This window comes from Salmo salar, chromosome ssa05 (genome assembly GCF_905237065.1).
Source record: "Salmo salar chromosome ssa05, Ssal_v3.1, whole genome shotgun sequence".
Classification (NCBI taxonomy): domain Eukaryota; kingdom Metazoa; phylum Chordata; class Actinopteri; order Salmoniformes; family Salmonidae; genus Salmo; species Salmo salar.
The window spans coordinates 26,031,118-26,047,723 of record NC_059446.1 but is presented as its reverse complement, the minus strand read 5'-3'; positions in this window follow the sequence as shown (position 1 = coordinate 26,047,723).

The window sequence follows — 16,606 nt, the reverse complement described above, 5'->3', positions numbered from 1 at the left end:
TATATTGATAAAGCACAATTAAATAACAACGGAACTTTGGGGAATATTTCACACAGGGGGATAAAATTGCAAGTTCTAAAAGTTGGAGATTTACATATTGTGCAATGGTTTTCACACAGGGTCTTAGCAGCTAAATACAATTTCATTATCACCGCAAAATACCCTGAGGGAATACTGATTTACAGTTGAAGTCGGGAAGTTTACATACACTTAGGTTGGAGTCATTAAAACTCGTTTTTCAACCACTCCACAAATTTCTTGTTAACAAACTATAGTTTTGGCAAGTCGGTTAGGACATCTACTTTGTGAATGACACAAGTCATTTTCCAACAATCGTTTGCAGACAGATTATTTCACTTATAATTCACTGTATCACAATTCCAGTGGGTCAGAAGTTTACATACACTATGTTGACTGTGCCTTTAAACAGCTTGGAAAATTCCAGAAAATGATGTCATGGCTTTAGAAGACGAGTCCTATATTGACATAACCTGAAAGGCTGCTCAGCAAGGAAGAAGCCACTGCTCCAAAACTGCCATAAAAAAGCAGGACTACGGTTTGCAACTGCACATGGGGCCAAAGATCGTTACTTTTTGGAGAAATGTCCTCTGGTCTGATGAAACAAAAATAGAACTGTTTGGCCATAATGACCATCGTTATGTTTGGAGGAAAAAGGAGGAGGCTTGCAAGCCGAAGAACACATCCCAACCGTGAAGCACGGGGATGGCAGCATCATGTTGTGGGGATGCTTTGCTGCAGGAGGGACTGGTGCACTTCACAAAATAGATGGCATCATGAGGGAGGAAAATGATGTGGATATATTGAAGCAACATCTAAAAACATCAGTCGGGAAATTAAAGCTTGGTCGCAAATGGGTCTTCCAAATGGACAAGGACCCCAAGCATACTTCCAAAGTTGTGTCAAAATGGCTTAAGGACAACAAAGTCAAGGTATTGGAGTGGCCATCACAAAGCCTTGACCTCAATCCTATAGAACAGTTGTGGGCAGAACTCAAAAAGCATGTGCGAGCAAGGAGGCCTACAAACCTGACTCTGTTACACCAGCTCTGTCAGGAGGAAGGGGCCACAATTCACCCAACTAATTGTGGGAAGCTTGTGGAAGGCTCCCTGAAACGTTTGACCCAAGTTGACCCAAAACATTTTAAAGCAATACACTCAATTAGTATTTCGTAACATGTAAACTTCTGACCCACTGGGAATGTAATGAAAGAAATAAAAGCTGAAATAAATCATTCTCTGTACTATTATTCTGACATTTCACATTCTTAAAATAAAGTGGTGATCCTAACTGACCTAAGACAGGGAATTTTTACTAGGATTAAATATCAATAATTGTGAATAACTAAGTTTAAATGTATTTGGCTAAGGTGTATGTAAACTTCCGTCTTTAACTGTATGTACGACTTTTTGCCTGCTTTCTTCTGACAAACCATTTAAGCCTAGCAATCCACATTAAAGGTGCATGGAAATCTTTTAAACAGAGGACATGCATGAGTTGCCTTAGTCAGTTTACTTACTAGGGGTATGTATGGTGGTGAAATGAAAATGACTCTACTCAGTCCTGGAGTCACATTTCTGTGTGCTTCCAGTTTGATATATGCAAAGACCACTCTTGGCTGAGTAATTGCTCATTAGCATCTAATGAAGAGATTTGGCTCTGCATCCAGACAGCCATTTGAGTAAGGGGCTGCAAGCAAGGCATTGGGCTTCAGAACACAAACAGGCGTTTTAGAAAGACTGCATATACCAATCTTAGTAATGCCAGAGCCAGACACAGATTCAATCATGCCAGTACCCATGAGAAATGCTATTAAACAAGCAAACGCAGACATAGGAATATATGGAAAATTAGCTTCGCAATTGTCTGGTTCACTGGGGTAGTTTAGGGAAATATACAATTGGACTGATATTATTTTCTTATAAGCCCTTATCAGGGGATTCTTTTCATGGCTGTACCTTTCTTTTTCCTGTTCCTTTCTTTTTTTTCTATGATCACTTTAGCTGTTGGATCATACCTAAAGCTGTTCCTAAAATAGCCACTTGCGTTATGTCACTCATACTCTAAATGTAATGTGACAGTTTGAACATTCTCTTAGCCATGGTTGTATTTGCACTGACAGAGCATGTGATGATCATTGCTTGGAAAACATGGCCTTGAGGGACAGCCTATGTCTACGATGACAATTCTTATCTTGTAAATGGGGTCTGACAATAATTTTAGACAGTATGGCTGTCAATGTGTGCGACCCCTCCAACTAGACAGTAGATGGTATTCTAGGAGGAGGCATGCAGTTGATACAACAATACAATGGCTACATTCATACATGAATTATTGGCTAAAGCATGGATGTGCTAAGCATGCCATATACTGCATACATACATGCAAAAAAAAAATCAGATTATTTCGAGACCCTTTAGAAATATGTTTTTTTCTTGCTTTGGGTTTACCCACCTCCACACCTACTAGAATGACAGAAGGCAGACATTTTGTGTCAAAGCTGTATAAAAACTGCCCAGAGAGGATTTTCTGTTATACACATGCTGATGAGGAGCTTATATGCTGAGTAGCACAGCTGAGACCAATAGATCTTTCTATTAATTTCCGTGCAGTGGCTGTGGACGCTTTTCCATGCCGAGCTGCCTGCCGGTGATTAACACTGGTCTGTTATCAGATGTTCGGCAAACTATGTGGCTGGTTTAAGTGCTTTCCTTTGAGATAAAGCTTGAGAAAATAGGCGACATGCCTATGAATCAAAATAAATATTTCCACTTCCGAAAATGTGAAAATGTTTGATCATAGCATTTAACCGTATATTTTGGGATAATGAAATAGAAAATTAAGTGACTTTTTTCCAACTAGGACTGGCCCCAGGAACAACTCACCTAGGGGACATTTAATTACCATAAGGGGGCAAATAGTCATGGTAGGTGCCTCTGTGGTATACCTTGTAAAATTCAGTTGCGCGAGGGTCTTTTTGCTACAAAGAAGCTTTTCTACTGTGCTTTTATGCCTAGTCACATATCACTGACACAACATGTTGTGAGGAAGCGTTTGTCCCAGGGTGTTCACACTCCCTTGGGGATATAGCTCATCAGCATCAGGATGGGAAGTACACCTTCATCCCCAGTAGCGTGGGGAGATCAAACATCACACCGGAGGTAGACTGAGAATGCACAGTGGCTTGCGAAAGTATTCACCCCCTTGGCATTTTTCCTATTTTGTTGCCTTACAACCTAGAATTAAAATAGATTTTTGGGGGTTTGTATCATTTGATTTGCAGAACATGCCTACCACTTTGAAGATGCTAAATATTTTTTATTGCAGATACTGGACAGATACTCCAATCTCCGCTGTGGAGCTTTGCAGCTCCTTCAGGGTTATCTTTGGTCTCTTTGTTGCCTCTCTGATTAATGCCCTCCTTGCCTGGTCCGTGAATTTTGGTGGGCGGCCCTCTCTTGGCAGGTTTGTTGTGTTGCCATATTCTTCCATTTTTTAATAATGGATTTAATGGTGCTCTGTGGGATGTTAAAAGTTTTGGATATTTTTTATAACCCAACCCTGATCTGTACTTCTCCACAACTTTGTCCCTGACCTGTTTGGAGAGCTTCTTGGTCTTCATGGTGCCACTTGCTTGGTGGTGTTGCAGACTCTGGGGCCTTTCAGAACAGGTGTATATATACTGAGATCATGTGACAGATCATGTGACACTTAGATTGCACACAGGTGGACTTTATTTAACTAATTATGTGACTTCTGAAGGTAATTGGTTGCACCAGATCTTATTTGGGGGCTTCATAGCAAAGGCGGTGAATACATATGCACACACAAATGTATTTATTTATTTTTGAAACCATTTTTTTTTTTAAACATTTCATTCCACCAATTTGGACTATTTGGAGTATACTATAAAATGTCAAAGGGGATGAATACTTTTGCAAGGCACTGTAGTGCGGTTTATTGCCTTATGGGACACACATATATAACCCATTGTCTTGCCACCATATAACCATCACCATAGACCAGCCTACAGGATCCACACACTGTGAGCATCTTTCATACAGAAGACACACAATCCATCAACATCCACAGTCATTTGTATTGGACAGGAGAGAAGAACAGTCAGAGAAAGTGGAAGCCAGCATCTCAGTACGTCATCACCCAGAGAATACGACAGGTCTGATTGATTCAGGCAATCCCAAGATCAAATTCAATCTGCAACACAAGAGCCATATACCCAGAGCTGACCACAACTATCATTTTCCACTCTTGTCCCTGATTTAACTGCCCATCATTTGAGATCTTGTGCCGTGGCCAAACATGGTACAGTGTAACATAAAAAGGCTGCAGTGTGGTGTCTCTTAATTGGAGTTGTACTGGCCAGCAGATGGTTACAGGGAACTCATGTGTGGCCTCATTGACTGCTTGCTGAGCCAGTTAGCCCAGAATGAACCACACCTGAGCCAACAGCCCATGTGGACTATGCATTTGGGATTACAAGACTACTGTCGGAAGGCTCAATCTTAATATTTCTACCTTATTGCATTTTGGGTGTGTGATATACGCAGTATGTCTATGCACAGATGTGGCTGATTACACTGAGTAAAATATTTGTACTGTGGACATGTATAATAATATCACTCTAAAATCCAATGTAACACAAAGCATATTGCCTTTTGGCACATATTTGCTGTTGATTGACCAATTGAAAAGGTTGGTTGACAGTCTCACTAGATTATAGAAGACCATGTCCCATACTGCTAATGAATAATAATAAGGGATTGGATTCACTTTTCCTGGTGCCAAAGGGCCTTTCAATTGTAGGGAACCTGACCTTGTCTACTTCCAATGTGTAGTATCAAAGTAGTTACTAATACGGTTTGAGCCAACCTAGACAGTGAGGCAGTGGTGATATCCCATGAACACACAACTGATATGACATGCCTCCATGTTGACATAGTTCCAGCAGGCCTTGGCTCATGGCTGTGTGTGAATAAGAGGGCCATGTCATGAGAACCGAGAAACAGATCAGTTAGACTGTAGAGACTGAAGCTGTCTAAACTCCTTGACAGTGAAGCACCAAACATGTATTCCTTCTGTATCCAAATATTTTCCTAAAAGCACCACACTGGTGTCTGTGCATTAAATGTACTTACTGTACATAATGCACTTTAAGGATTTTCAGTACTTTAGGCTGTAGTAGAGAGGGTACCAAAGCGCAGCGTGTTGAGTGCTCATTATGAAATGTATTATAACTCAAAAACACTAAAGATAAAATAACAAACGGCCAACAGTTCTGTCAGGTAACAGATTACTAAACAGAAAATAAAATATAAAACAACTACCCACAAACACAGGTGAAAAAAAAACTACTTAAGTATGATCTCCAATTAGAGACAACGAGGACCAGCTGCCTCTAATTGGAGATCATCCCAAAAAACAACAACATAGAAATAGAAAACTAGAACTAAACATAGATATAGAAAACATAGAAAAACACAAAACACCCCGTCATGCCCTGACCTACTCTACCATAGAAAATAACATCTTACTATGGTCAGGACGTGACACAGGCTTTGTTCTTGATATATTTAAGCTGTTCAGCCCCCCTTTTGGAGGCAATCATTTCCCCAGGGAAATTGTCTGCTAAATGCAAAAAATAAATATGAATTCAAATAATCATACATCGTGCCTCAATTTTGTTAGTGTGTTGCAATAACACCATTTCATATTTTTTGTATATATTGGTCAATAATTGGCATCCAAGCCAGGATACAGAAAGCCTCCTGTCTGATCCAAAAGGAAAACACATACCCATTGTCCTCTTCCATAGCCTATCTTTAGTTTAGTATGAGCATGTAAGGCCACATCCCTATGTTTTATCACATCTAACTTCAAACGTAATTGCACCAAAATGGCCATTTGAATATAAATGTGGCTCATCATATTTCCATTTCCTCAGTGTTTCGCAAATGTGGATATTAAAGGGATACTTTGGGATTTTGGCAACAAGGCCCTTTGTATACTTCCCCAGAGTCAGATTACTATTTTTATGTATCTGTGTCCAGTATGAAGAAAGTTAGAGGTAGATTCACAAGCCAATACTAACTAGCTTTAGCACAATGACTGGAAGTCTAGGGGTATCTGCTAACATGCTAGTAGATACCCACAAACTTTCAGTCATTGCCAAAATCTCAAATTATCCCTTTAAGTAGCTTCAATGTCAATTCTGTGTTTGGGAGGCATTATCTGGCAAAGGGTGAGTGAGTAGGCAGTTAAATGGCAGCCCCAGGGAGAAAAGGATCATGGACCGTGGTGGAAGGCACAGGGGCCATTGATGAGTTATTAGAAGGACGTCACGGGAAGGCAACTGGATGAGGCTGACCGACCTGCTGCTCCATAACACTGGGGCTGTATATTCTCAGGGATTGTGCTAGGATGTGTGTACTATCAAATTGGAGTTAAAGGCTACTATGTGGCTAGTAGACAAAACCCATTGAATGGCTATAAATCTTGTTGTACTATTTCATACTGTTGACTGCTTACTTTGGAATAGTTACAAAAATTGCAAAGGTTTGCTGTTTTGTCATTTCCCCGAGTATTTGAAAAATATCAGGTAAGTAAGGTGAACCATAGATGCATTCCCTTCAATATTATGTCTCTTATTATGGAACAGCAGATAATAGCACCAATCCTCTGGGAACCAATCAATTCCCATTGTTCCTAGTGTATAGGGTCTTCAGATGGTGTATCCAAGTATAACAGCGTTGGCTTGGGGTTTTCTCCCAGGCTGCATGATAATCATGGTCTCAATTCAACGGTACTGTATTTCTGCATGGGCGTAACACATACACTAGGTGTTGTATAGCAACGTCAATATATTGTGCAATTCTTCTGGTCACTTGTAATAACCTTTTCTAAGGTCGACGTGGCATTTGAGATAGTGCCCATTAGATTCTTACATTAGGTGGTAAGCCAGTGACTGAGGTCCAAGAAAATGTGTATCAGAGGGATTTCAGGAGAAATCTTTCTGACTCAGAATGACAGAGCTGACTCAAAGAGCAATAGCTCTATCTACTGGAGAAATGTTGCAATGGCAGTCAATGGCATCATGTCCACTTCACACTAAACGCGCTGCAAATGTGCATTGTCATGCACTGACAGAATGATAATTGAGATAATGCAAATCATTAATGATTACTTAGTTAGTTGGACTATTTTTTTATTTTTACTAATTACTGTAGGCCTACATTATCATCATCATCATCATCCTCTGCCTGCATAATTAATCCCTACCTGTAGCCTACTTGCCTCTGGTATAATGTATTTCCACCTTTCAATCAGTCTTGTCCAGCTTCCTGAATTCAAAGTAAACATTCTAACATATCAATCTTGCTGGCAAAACGTTGTTAAATATTGCTAAGTTAATTAGCTCTAGTGTGGATGTTTGGCTGTTTTTATATATAATGAGCACCCAGATAGTGCAACTGCTGCATAGGCAACACAATAGTCAGACAGAGACAAACTGGCCCAGGGCAATTTTGCGCGGGCTGCTGCCTCGTTGGCTACTATGTTGCAATATTAATATTCTCGAGCCGCCTTGTTGATACAAAATGTTTCAAAATTCTCAGAGCCACTTTGTTGATGCAAATGCTTCAATATCGGCAGAATGTTTCCCTTCTGCCAAACGCTGATGAAGGGGCTTAGACTTCGGCTACCGAACTTCAACAAGTCTCAATAAAAAATAGTGTACTGGAACAGCCCAAAAAAACAACATGCAGTGCTGCCAACTCCTCAGTAAGGAAAGTAGCTATTGGCAGTCCTAAAAGTTGCCAGAAGTCGCTAAATGACGTCATCGTCATAATTTGCATAATTAGCCATGTGCATGTAATTGTGATGGAAGTTGTAGGAGAGAGGAATAACCCCCTGGGAGAGACAAAAAGTGAGTAAAAAACACCCTAAATATGTTTAAAACTACAATTTGTCACGTCCTGACCCTAGTAAGATGTCATTTTCTATAGTAGTGTAGGGCAGGGCGTGACAGGGGGTGTTTTTGGTTATTCTGTTTTCTATTTCTATGTTTAGGTTCTAGTTTGTCTATTTCTATGTTGGGATTGTTTGGGGTTGATCTCTAATTGGAGGCAGCTGATCCTCATTGACTCTGATTAGAGATCATATTTAAGTAGGGGTTTTTCTCATTGTGGTTTGTGGGTTATTGTCTTTTGAGTAGTGTGTTGTCCTCGCTGTGTCATGGTTTGTTGTTTTGTATTTTCAAGTATTTCAGTGTATTGCATTCAGTTTCACTTTTAATAAATATGTGGAACTATGAAAATACTGCATCTTGGTTCGCTCCTTCGAACAGCTGTGACACAATTGCACTTTCTTCTGTCGATACTTGTTTTTTTATGTCACAATTCCAACCCTCCTCCTTTATCCGGGCTTGGGACTGGCAAAAGTGACCCAAAAGAGACACTGGCGGAGTTACTTAGTTTTTTAGTTTAGTTTTCTTAATTTGGTTTGGTTTTTAATCTTATGGTCCACTTAGGAGCCTACAACAAGTTACAGTAAAACATTACATTTTTTAACCATAACATTTTTATTTTTTTGTATACAATCTACATTAACAATTTAAATCGACCAAAAAGAGACAATAGAAAAAACTGCTAATGTCAATGTGAGAAAATTATGGTAACTAGTCTGGCCCTATTTCAGGTAAAAAATACGTTTTTATGTAAGCCAGGGTGGGATCAGCCAGCGGCGGCTTCCCGCATGCGTGATTCATTTGTAGTCTGCAAGGCGGAGGGGTGAACATCTCCTGCTCTGACTGCAGCTGGGAGGGGCTGCTGTGCGAGGACTGGGCTGCCTGTGAGTGCTTTGGAACGGGGGTGGGGCCCACGGCAGCACCCGCTGCTCGTTGAGAAGAGTAAGAATGATACGTGCTTTGTAATAAAGATAATCTAACGTTTTACCTAATGATATATAAGGAGGGCATTTGCACAACATGTTTCACAACAGCACACAACAAAACTCCAGAGACATATTGAGCAACCAACTGATACCAATCACGACCACACCCAGAGACTGATGGCGGACTAAGCACTCACACAAAAATGTCAAGACATGAAAGCACCCTAGCCACACGAACTGACCAATGGTGTAAAGAACAACATTCCATGAATATCGCAAGCACCCAGACACGAATGACCAGAAATACACACACACACACACACACACACACACACTTAGGTGTGTTGGACTCCGAGGACAAAGGACACTGCCAAGGGCCAATGGGAAGTCGACACCACCTGGAGAGTGGACCGTCCCTCCACTCATCGACCAGTCAGGAGAGCGGACCTACTAGACTCAACGTCAACACACTGTTATTTCATTGTATAAATTAGATGCACACTATGTTTCGGGGCTCTCTTCTGCTAGTTCCCTATGAGCTAAACGAAGGAGTCCGTGCATGCTTTGCCAAATATCTTTGTCTCATAATAAACTGCCTTACTATAAACTGAATCCACCCGGTCCAACGTCTTGACTTGGTCTCCTTCTCAAATAACTAATCATCAACAGCTTTCACGTCAGTCTCTAAAAGTCTCAAATAACACCAGAAAAAGTCGCTAGATTTGTCGCTAGTCGCTTTTTTGAAAATGTGTCGCTAGAGGGGTCTGAATATTCGCTAAATATAGCGACAAAGTTGCTAAGTTGACAACACTGACAATATGGTGTAATTGCAGACCGCAATTCAGTGCATTTCTTGAAGTGGGTGTTCCCTGACATCAGAAAATGCCCATTGATACCTGCCATTGGTCAGTGTTAATGGTTTCTTGACACAAATGATTTGTTTACATAGCAGGTTAGGATAACTAATGTGGCAGGTGAGGATAATTAGCGTGGCAGGTTAGGTGAATTAGCTTGGCAGGTTAGGAGACTGCAGGTTAAGCTTTGCTACAATGTTACAGTTGTCAACAACGGTTGTCCCCGACTCGAAAGAAATGGCCAGGGACCAGTGGCGAGCATCAACGGGTTTAACTTAACATCAGAAAAAACCTCTAATTGGGGTATGCAATTACACCCTTCTCAAAAAAAAGCAGAACGCTGCCAAACACCAAAACATCACAAAATGTCCTCATCATACTGTATATGCGCAAACTGTTTCGACTGGGAAGCATACGGTAAACTTGAGTCAAGAGCTGTGGTCACACACAGCAAGTGCGGTGGTCACGTATAGGCCTAGACAGCATGCTGTTGCTTTCTGTAGTTTTTTGTACATTTTGACCTTGTCAGGTTGCTAGCATACAGTAGTCCTAGCCCTACTTTGCATACTTTTTTGGGGTCAACTTGAAATATTTTGACCTAAGTGTTAAGCGCATGCTTTCCTGATGAAATTGGGTTATGTTTTTGTTCATTTTGGTGTTCGGCAGGTTTTTTTCCCGGCTGTTCTCAGACACAAACAAATGTGTTGAGGAAAGTCAAAGTTCGTTAGCCGAAGTGTATGCTCCTTCATTGGAGATTGGACAACTAGTAGTGGTGGGAACTAAAGATGGGACAATTCAATTAAGGGTTTGCCTTCATTCAACAAGAGAGTGCAACAGCAGCTAGGCCCTACTTTCTGCAGTGCACTATTTATTTTATTTAACCTTTATTTAACTAGGCCAGTCAGATAAGAACAACTTCTTACTTACAATAACGACCTACCAAAAGAAAATAAAGACCTACCAAAAGACAAAAGGCCTCCTGCGGGGATGTCTGCTGGGATTAAAAATAAAAAAATAGGACAAAACACACATCATGACAAGAGAGACACCACAACACTACATAAAGAGAGACCTAAGACAACATCATAGCATTGCAGCAACACATGACAACACAGCATGGTAGCAAGACCACATGAAAACAACATGGTAGCAACACAACATGGCAGCAGCACAACATGGTAGCAGCACAAAACATGGTACAAACATTATTGGGCATAAACAACAGCACAAAGGCAAGAAGGTAGAGACAACAATAAATCACATGAAGCAGCCACAACTGTCAGTAAGAGTGTCCATGATTGAGTCATTGAATGAAGAGATGGAGATAAAACTGTCCAGTTTGAGTGTTTTTTGCAGCTCGTTCCAGTCGCTAGCTGCAGCGTACTGAAAAGAGGAGTGACCCAGGGATGTGTGTGCTTTGGGGACCTTTAACAGAATGTGACTGTCAGAACGGGTGTTGTATGTGGAGGATGAGGGCTGCAGTAGTTATTTCAGATGTGGGTGAGTGAGGCCTAAGAGAGTTTTATAAATAAGCATGGGGGTCTTGCGATGGGTATACAGAGATGACTAGTTTACAGAGGAGTATAGAGTGCAGTAATGTGTCCTATAAGGAGCATTGGTGGCAAATCTGATGGCCGAATGGTAAAGAACATCTAGCCGCTCGAGAGCCCCCTTGCCTGCCAATCTATAAATTACTTCTCTGTAATCTAGCATGGGGAGGATCAAATCAAATCAAACTTTGTCACCTGCGCTGAATACAACAAGTGTAGACCTTACCGTGAAACGCTTACTTTACAAGCCCTTAATTAACCAACAGTGCAGGTCAAGAAAGAGTTAAGAAAATATTTACCAAATAAACTAAAGTAAAAAATAATAAAAGTATGACAATAATATAACAATAACAAGGCTATATACAGGGGGTACCGGTACCGAGTCAATGTGCGGGGGTACAGGTTAGTCGAGGTAATTTGTACATGTAGGTAGGTCCGGGTGGCCATTTGATTAATTGTTCAGCAGTCTTATGGCTTAGGGGTAGAAGCTGTTAAGGAGCCTTTGGGTCCTAGACTTGGCGCTCCGGTACCGCTTTCCATGCGGTAGCAGAGGGAACAGTCTATGACTTGGGTAACTGGAGTCTTTGACAATTTTTTGTGCTTTCCTTTGACACCGCCTAGTATATAGGTCCTGGATGACAGGAAGCTTGGCCCCAGTGATGTACTGGGCCATACGCACTACCCTCTGTAGCGCCTTACAGTCAGATGTCGAGCAGTTGCCATAACAGGCGGGGATGCAACCGGTCAGGATGCTCTCGATGGTGCGGCTGCAGAACTTTTGAGTATCTGGGGACCCATGCCAAATCTTTTCAGTCTCCTGAGGGGGAAAAGGTGTTGTCGTGCCCTCTTCATGACTGTCTTGGTGTGTTTGGACCATGATAGTTCATTGGTGATGTGGACAGCAAGGACCTTGAAACTCTCGACCAGCTCCACTACAGCTCTGTCGATGTTAATGGGGGCCTGTCTTTTCCTGTAGTCCATAATCAGCTCCTTTGTCTTGCTCACATTGAGGGAGAGGTTGTTGTCCTGGCTCCACACTGCCAGGTCACTGACCTCCTCCCTATAGGCTGTCTCATTGTTGTCGGTGATTAGGCCTACCACTGTTGTGTCGTCAGCAAACTTAATGATGGTGTTGGGGTTGTGTACGGCCACTCAGTCGTGGGTGAACAGGGAGTACAGGAGGGGACTAAGCACACAGCTCTGAGGGGCCCCAGTGTTGAGGATCAGGGTGGCAGACGTGTTGTTGCCTACCCTTACCACCTGGGGGTGGCCCGTCAGGAAGTCCAGAATCCAGTTGCAGAGGGAGGTGTTTAGTCTCAGGGTCCTTAGCTTAGTGATGAGCTTTGTTGGCACTATGGTGTTGAACGCTGAGCTGTAGTCAATGAACAGCATTCTCACATAGGTGTTACATTTTTCCAAGTGGGAAAGGGCAGTGTGGAGTGCGATTGAGATTGCGTCATCTGTGGATCTGTTGGAGCAGTATGCGAATTGGAGTGGGTCTAGTGTATCCGGGATGAGGCTGTTGATGACCAACCTTTCAAAGCACTTCATGGCGACGTGAGTGCTATGGAGCGGGAACCATTTAGGCAAGTTACCTTCGCTTCCTTGGGCACAGGGACTATGGTGGCCTGCTTGAAACATGTAGATATTACAGACTCGGTCAGGGAGACATTGAAAAGGTCAGTGAAGACACTTGCCAGTTGGTCTGTGCATGCTTTGAGTACATGTCCTGGTAATCCGTCTGGCCCCGTGGCTTTGTGAATGTTGACCTGTTTAAAGGTCTTACTCACATCGGCTACCGAGAGCGTTATCACACAGTCGTCCAGAAGAGCTGGTGCTCTCATGCATGCTTCAGTGTTGCTCGCCTCGAAGCGAGCATAAAAGGCATTTAGCTCATCTGGTAGGCTCGATGCGGATGTTTCCTGTAATCCATGGCTTCTGGTTGGGATATGTACGTACGGTCACTGTGGGGACTATGTCGTTGATCCACTTATTGATGAAGCCGATGACAGGAGTTATACTCCTCAATCTCATTGAATGAATCCCGGAATATATTCCACTCTGTGCTAGCAAAATAGTCCTGTAGCATAGCATCTGCGTCATCTAACCACTTCCGTATTGAGCGAGTCACTGGTACATCCTGTTTTAGTTTTTGCTTGTAAGCAGGAATCAGGAGGACAGAATTATGGTCAGATTTTCCAAATGGAGGGCGAGGGAGAGCTTTGTATGCATCTCTGTGTGAGGAGTAAAGGTGGTCTAGAGTTTTTTTCCCTCTGGTTGCACATGTGACATGCTGGTAGAAATGAGGTAAAACAGATTTAAGTTTGCCTGCATTAAAGTCCCCGGCCACTAGGTGCGCTGCTTCTGGATGAGCATTTTCTTGTTTGCTTATGGCCTTATACAGCTGGTTGAGTGCGGTCTTGGTGCCAGCATCGGTTTGTGGTGGTAAATAGACTGCTACAAATAATATATATGAGAACTCTCTTGGTAGATAGTATGGTCTACAGCTTATCATAAGGTACTCTACCTCAGGCGAGCAATACCTCAAGACTTCTTTAACATTAGACATCGCGCACCAGCTGTTATTGAATTTCTGAATCAGGGTTAGTTTGGCAGCTGGGGTGAAAGAGAAGCAATTATGATAGAGGAAACCATGTCTATGTTCAACCTTAGCCTGCACCTTTGATATATGCTGAGACGAGGACAGTGTACTATCTAGCCATACTCCCAAGTACTTGTATGAGGTGAGTACCTCAAGCTCTAAACCCTTAGATGTAGTAATCACACCGGTGGGGAGAGGGGCATTCTTCTTACCAAACCACATGATCTTTGTTTTGGAGGTGTTCAGAACAAGGCTAAGGGCAGAGAAAGCTTGTTGGACACTAAGAAATCTTTGTTTTGGAGCGTTTAACACAAAATCCGGGGAGGGGCCAGCTGAGTATAAGACTATCATCTGCATATAAATGGGTGAGAGAGCTTCCTACTGCCTGAGCTATGTTGTTGATGTTAATTGAGAAGAGCGTGGGGCCTAGGATTAAGCCTTGGTGTACTCCATTGGTGACAGGCAGTGGCTGAGACAGCAGATTTTCTGATTTTATACACTGCACTCTTTGAGAGAGGTAGTTAGCAAAACAAGCCAAAGACCCCTCAGAGACACCAATACACCTTAGCCGGCCCACGAGAATGGAATGATCTACTGTATCAAAAGCTTTGGCCAAGTCAATAAAAATAGCAGCACAACATTGCTTAAAATGACAATGGTGACATCCTTTAGGATCTCTTAAGGATCCACCCTTTTTTTCAATTTTTGCCTAAAATGACATACCCAAATCTAACTGCCTGTAGCTCAGGACCTGAAGCGAGGATATGCATATTATTGATACGATTTGAAAGAAAACACTTTGAAGTTTGTGGAAATGTGAAATGAATGTAGGAGAATATAACACATTAGATCTGGTAAAAGATAGTATTTCTTTTGTACCATCATCTTTGAAATGCAAGAGAAAAGCCATAATGTCTTATTCCAGCCCAGACGCAATTTAGATTTTGGCCACGAGATGGCAGCAATGTATGTGCAAAGTTTAAGACTGATCCAGTGAACCATTGCATTTATGTTCCAAATTTTGTATCAAGACTGCCCAAATGTGCCTAATTAATAACTTTTCAAGTTCATAACTGTCACGCCCTGACCTTAGAGAGCCTTTTTATTTCTCTATTTGGTTAGGTCAGGGTGTGATTTGGGTGGGCATTCTAATTTTCTATTTCTTTGTTTGCCAGGTTTGGTTCCCAATCAGAGGCAGCTGTATATCTTTGTCTCTGATTGGGGATCATACTTAGGCAGCATTTTTCCCACCTTAGTTTGTTGGATCTTGTTTTTGGTACTGTGCTGTGTAGCCCTACTGAACGTTACGTTTCGTTTGTATTTGTTTTGCTTTCGGTGTTCATCTAATAAAGTATGATGTACGCCTACCACGCTGCACCTTGGTCAGATCCTTCCATCGACGTACGTAACAATAACTGTGCACTCTCCTCAAACAATAGCATGGTATTCTTTCACTGTAATAGCTACTGTAAAATGGACAGTGCAGTTAGATTAACAAGAATGTAAGCTTTCTGCCAATATCAGATATGTCTATGTCCTGGGAAATGTTCTTGTTACTTACAACCTCATGCTAATCGCATTAGCCTATGTTAGCTCAACCGTCCCGCGGCGGACCCACCGATCATGTAGAGGTTTAAGGTTGCGTTGACACATCCATGGATCCATGGATATTATAAGGTGAATGCACCAATTTGTAAGTCGCTCTGGATAAGAGCGTCTGCTAAATGACTTAAATGTAAATGTAATCCATAACATGAGCAGAAACCAGATTACATACCAGAGAGATTATTATAGACATCAAAAAAGCCAGTCAGTTGATTATTGACAAGTTTTTCCAACACTTTTGATAAACAGGGAAAAAATTGTTTCCAACTACTAGTTTCCATGCACATGTTTTCACTTGAGAAGTACTGTAAACATCTTAGCTAGATGTAAAATTGCGCGTCAAAAACGTCAAAATTACAGATTTCTTGATATATCTTATATTTATTCAGACTTTTTTCAGGAAGTGTTATTACTATGTCTTCTTTGGGGTTTAGTGGCAGTTGGCAGCCAATAAGTTGCATTACCGCCCCCAACAGTACTGTGGTCTGTTGAGTCCAAATTAGATTTTTCGTTCCAACCGCCGTGTCTTTGTGACACACAGAGTAGGTGAGCGGATGATCTCTGCATGTGTGGTTCCCACCGTGAAGCATGGAGGAGGAGGTGTGATGGTGTGGGGCTGCTGTGCTGGTGACACTGTCAGTGATTTTTTTTTAGAATTCAAGGCACACTTAACCAGCATGGCTATTACAGGATTCTGCAGTGATACGCCATCCCAGGACAATGACCCAACACACCTCCAGGCTGTGTAAGGGCTATTTCACCAAGAAGGAGTGTAATGGAGTACTGCATCAGATGACTTGGCCTCCATAATCACCTGACCTCAACCCAATTGAGATGGTTTGGGATGAGTTGAACCGCAGAGTGAAGGAAAAGCAGCTAACAAGTGTTCAGCATGTGTGGGAACTCTTTCAAGACTGTTGGAAAAGCATTCCAGGTGAAGCTGGTTGAGAGAATGCCAAGAGTGTGCAAAGCTGTCATCAAGGCAACGGGTAGCTACTTTGAAGAATCTTTGATTTGTTTAACCCTTTTTTGGTTACTACACAATTCCATATGTGTCATTTCATTGTTTT